Raw genomic sequence first — 7,041 nt, forward strand, 5'->3', positions numbered from 1 at the left:
TATCAAATTTCACCAAATATATGTTTTATACTGTACATAAAGTATGAAATTTCACCAAATATATATTATATACAGTTCAAAAAATATCAAATTTCACCAAATATATATTATATACTGTACCTATAATATCAAATTTCACCAAATATATATTATATACTGTACATAAAATAACAAATTTCAACAAATATATATTATATTCTGTACATAAAATATGAAACTACATCAAGTATATATTTTATACTGTACTTAAAATATGAAAGTACACCAAATATATATTACATACTGTACATAAAATATCAAATTTCAACAAATTTATATTACATACTGTACATAAAATATCAAATGTCACCAAATATATTCTCTACACTGTACATAAAATATGAAAGTACACAAAATATACAATATATACTGTTTATAAAATATAAAATTTCACCAAATATATCTTATATACTGTACATAAAATATCAAATTTCACCAAAAACATAATATACTGTACATATAATATCACATTTCACCAAATATCTGTTATATAATGTACATAAAAAATCAAATTTCACCTAATATATACTATATCCTGTACATAAAATATGAAAGTACACCAAATATATATTATATACTGTACATAAAATATAAAATTTCACCAAATACATACTATATATTGTACATATAATATCAAATTACACCAAATACATATCATATACTGTACATATAATATCAAATTTCAGGAATTATATACCATATACTGTACATAAAATATGAAACTACACCTATATATTATGCACTGTACATAAAATATCAAAGTACACCAAATAGGTATTATATACTGCAAGTAAAATATGAAAGTACACCAATTATATATCATATACTGTACATAAAATATCAAATTTCACCAACGATATCTTATATACAGTAGATGAAATATCAAATTTCACAAAATATATATTATACACTGTACATAAAATATGAAGGAACCCCAAATATTTATTATATACTGCACATAAAACTTGAAAGTACATCAAGTATATATTTTATACTGTACATAAAATATGAAAGTACACCAAATATATATTATATACTGTACATAAAATATCAAATTTCACCAAATATATTTTATATACTGTACATAAAATATCAAATTTCACCAAATATATATTATATACTGTACAATTAATATCAAATTTCGCCAAATATACATTATATACTGTATATAAAATATCAAAATACAACAAATATGTATTATTTGCTGTACATAAAATATGAAAGTACATCAAGTATATATTTTATACTGTACATAAAATATGAAAGTACACCAAATATATATTAAATACTGTATATAAAATATCAAATTTCACCAAGTATATATTATATACTGTACATAAAATATCAAATTTCACCAAATATATATTATATAATGTAGACAAAATATCAAATTTAACCCAAAGTATATTATATACTGTACATATAATATCAAATTTCACCAAATATCTGCTATATACTGTGCAAAAAATATCAAATTTCACCAAATATATACTATATACTGTACATAAAATATGAAAGTACACCAAATATATATATACTGTACATAAAATGTCAAATTTCACCAAATATATATTATATACTGTACATAAAATATCAAATTTCACCAAATATATATTATATACCGTACATAAAATATCAAATTTCACCAAATATATATTATATACTGTACCTATAATATCAAATTTCACCAAATATATATTATATACTGTACATAAAATATCAAATTTCAACAAACATATCTTACATATTGTTGATAAAATATCAAATGTCACCATATATATATTATATACTGTACATAAAATATGAAAATACACCAAATATATATTATATACTGTAAGTAAAATATAAAATTTCACCAAATATATATTATATACTGTATATAAAATGTCAAATTTCTACAAATATATATTATCTACTGTACATAAAATATCTAATGTCACCAACTATATACTATGTACTGTACATAAAATATGAAAGTACACCAAATATATATTATACACTGTTCATAAAATATAAAATTTCACCAAATATATATTATTTACTGTAAATAAAATATCAAATTTCAGCAAATATATATTATATACTGTACATAAAATATCAAATGTCACCAAATATATACTATATACTGTACATAAAATATGAAATTACACCAAATATATGTTATATACTTTATATAAAATATAAAATTTCACCAAATATATATTATATACTTTACATATAATATCAGATTACACAAAATACATATTATATACTGTATATAAAATATCAAATTTCAGCAATTATATACTATATACTCTACATAAAGTATGAAACTACACCAATATATATTATATACTGTGCATAAAATATCAAAGTACACCAAATATATATTATATACTATAAGTAAAATATGAAAGTACACCAAATATATATCATATACCGTACATAAAATCTCAAATTTCATCAAATATATATTATATACTGTGGGTGAAATATCAAATTTCACCAAATATATATTATATACTGTACATAAAATATCAAATTTCACCAAATATATCTTTTATACTGTACCTAAATTATCAAATTTCACCAAATATATATTATATACTGTACATAAAATATCAAATTTCACCAAATATATATTATATACTGTACATAAAATATCAAATTTCAACAAACATATCTTATATATTGTACATAAAATATCAAATGTCACCAAATATATACTATGTACTGTACATAAAATATGAAGGTACACCAAATATATAGTATCTAGTGTACATAAAATATAAAATTTCACCAAATATATATTATATACTTTACATAAAATATCAAATTTCAACAAATATATATTATATACCGTACATAAAATATCAAATGTCAACAAATATATACTATATACTGTACATAAAATATGAAAGTACACCAAATATGTGTTATAAACTGCAAGTAAAATATGAAAGTACACCAATTATATATCATATACTGTAGATAAAATATCAAATTTCACCAACTATATCTTATATACAGTAGATGAAATATCAAATTTCACAAAATATGTATTATATACTGTACATAAAATAAGTAAGCACCCCAAATATTTATTATATACTGCACATAAAACTTGAAAGTACATCAGGTATATATTTTATACTGTACATAAAATATGAAAGTACACCAAATATATATTACATACTGTATATAAAATATCAAATTTCACGAAATATATATTATATACTGTACATAAAATATCAAATTTCACCAAATACATATTATATACTGTACACAAAATATCAAATTTAACCCAAAGTATACTATATACTGTACATATAATATCAAATTTCACCAAATATCTACTATGTACTGTGCAAAAAATATCGAATTTCACCAAATATATACTATATATGTACATAAAATAGGAAAGTACACCAAATATATATATAGTATATAAAATATCAAATTTCACCAAATATATCTTATATACTGTACATAAAATATCAAATTTCACCAAATATATATTATATACTGTACATTAAATATCAAATTTCACCAAATATATATTATATACTGTACTTATAACATCAAATTTCACCAAATATATATTATATACTGTACACAAAATTTCAAATTTCAACAAACATATCTTACATATTGTTCATAAAATATCAAACGACACCAAATATATATTATATACTGTACATAAAATATGAAAATACAGCAAATATATATTATATACTGTAAGTAAAATATCAAATTTCACCAAATATATATTATATACTGTACCTATAATATCAAATTTCACCAAATATATATTATATACTGTACATAAAACTGGTAAGTACACCAAATATATATGATATAGAGTACATAAAATATAAAATTGCACCAAATATAAATTATATACTGTACATAAAATATCAAATTTCAACAAATATGTATTATTTTCTTACATAAAATATGAAAGTACATCAAGTATATATTTTATACTGCACATAAAATATGAAAGTACACCAAATATATATTATATACTGTACATAAAATATCAAATTTCACCAAATATATGTTTTATACTGTACATAAAGTATGAAATTTCACCAAATATATATTATATACAGTTCAAAAAATATCAAATTTCACCAAATATATATTATATACTGTACCTATAATATCAAATTTCACCAAATATATATTATATACTGTACATAAAATAACAAATTTCAACAAATATATATTATATTCTGTACATAAAATATGAAACTACATCAAGTATATATTTTATACTGTACTTAAAATATGAAAGTACACCAAATATATATTACATACTGTACATAAAATATCAAATTTCAACAAATTTATATTACATACTGTACATAAAATATCAAATGTCACCAAATATATTCTCTACACTGTACATAAAATATGAAAGTACACAAAATATACAATATATACTGTTTATAAAATATAAAATTTCACCAAATATATCTTATATACTGTACATAAAATATCAAATTTCACCAAAAACATAATATACTGTACATATAATATCACATTTCACCAAATATCTGTTATATAATGTACATAAAAAATCAAATTTCACCTAATATATACTATATCCTGTACATAAAATATGAAAGTACACCAAATATATATTATATACTGTACATAAAATATAAAATTTCACCAAATACATACTATATATTGTACATATAATATCAAATTACACCAAATACATATCATATACTGTACATATAATATCAAATTTCAGGAATTATATACCATATACTGTACATAAAATATGAAACTACACCTATATATTATGCACTGTACATAAAATATCAAAGTACACCAAATAGGTATTATATACTGCAAGTAAAATATGAAAGTACACCAATTATATATCATATACTGTACATAAAATATCAAATTTCACCAACGATATCTTATATACAGTAGATGAAATATCAAATTTCACAAAATATATATTATACACTGTACATAAAATATGAAGGAACCCCAAATATTTATTATATACTGCACATAAAACTTGAAAGTACATCAAGTATATATTTTATACTGTACATAAAATATGAAAGTACACCAAATATATATTATATACTGTACATAAAATATCAAATTTCACCAAATATATTTTATATACTGTACATAAAATATCAAATTTCACCAAATATATATTATATACTGTACAATTAATATCAAATTTCGCCAAATATACATTATATACTGTATATAAAATATCAAAATACAACAAATATGTATTATTTGCTGTACATAAAATATGAAAGTACATCAAGTATATATTTTATACTGTACATAAAATATGAAAGTACACCAAATATATATTAAATACTGTATATAAAATATCAAATTTCACCAAGTATATATTATATACTGTACATAAAATATCAAATTTCACCAAATATATATTATATAATGTAGACAAAATATCAAATTTAACCCAAAGTATATTATATACTGTACATATAATATCAAATTTCACCAAATATCTGCTATATACTGTGCAAAAAATATCAAATTTCACCAAATATATACTATATACTGTACATAAAATATGAAAGTACACCAAATATATATATACTGTACATAAAATGTCAAATTTCACCAAATATATATTATATACTGTACATAAAATATCAAATTTCACCAAATATATATTATATACCGTACATAAAATATCAAATTTCACCAAATATATATTATATACTGTACCTATAATATCAAATTTCACCAAATATATATTATATACTGTACATAAAATATCAAATTTCAACAAACATATCTTACATATTGTTGATAAAATATCAAATGTCACCATATATATATTATATACTGTACATAAAATATGAAAATACACCAAATATATATTATATACTGTAAGTAAAATATAAAATTTCACCAAATATATATTATATACTGTATATAAAATGTCAAATTTCTACAAATATATATTATCTACTGTACATAAAATATCTAATGTCACCAACTATATACTATGTACTGTACATAAAATATGAAAGTACACCAAATATATATTATACACTGTACATAAAATATAAAATTTCACCAAATATATATTATTTACTGTAAATAAAATATCAAATTTCAGCAAATATATATTATATACTGTACATAAAATATCAAATGTCACCAAATATATACTATATACTGTACATAAAATATGAAATTACACCAAATATATGCTATATACTTTATATAAAATATAAAATTTCACCAAATATATATTATATACTTTACATATAATATCAGATTACACAAAATACATATTATATACTGTATATAAAATATCAAATTTCAGCAATTATATACTATATACTCTACATAAAGTATGAAACTACACCAATATATATTATATACTGTGCATAAAATATCAAAGTACACCAAATATATATTATATACTATAAGTAAAATATGAAAGTACACCAAATATATATCATATACCGTACATAAAATCTCAAATTTCATCAAATATATATTATATACTCTGGGTGAAATATCAAATTTCACCAAATATATATTATATACTGTACATAAAATATCAAATTTCAACAAATATATCTTTTATACTGTACCTAAATTATCAAATTTCACCAAATATATATTATATACTGTACATAAAATATCAAATTTCACCAAATATATATTATATACTGTACATAAAATATCAAATTTCAACAAACATATCTTATATATTGTACATAAAATATCAAATGTCACCAAATATATACTATGTACTGTACATAAAATATGAAAGTACACCAAATATATAGTATCTAGTGTACATAAAATATAAAATTTCACCAAATATATATTATATACTTTACATAAAATATCAAATTTCAACAAATATATATTATATACCGTACATAAAATATCAAATTTCAACAAATATATACTATATACTGTACATAAAATATGAAAGTACACCAAATATGTGTTATAAACTGCAAGTAAAATATGAAAGTA

Source organism: Gorilla gorilla, chromosome 3 (genome assembly GCF_029281585.2).
Source record: "Gorilla gorilla gorilla isolate KB3781 chromosome 3, NHGRI_mGorGor1-v2.1_pri, whole genome shotgun sequence".
Lineage (NCBI taxonomy): Eukaryota > Metazoa > Chordata > Mammalia > Primates > Hominidae > Gorilla > Gorilla gorilla.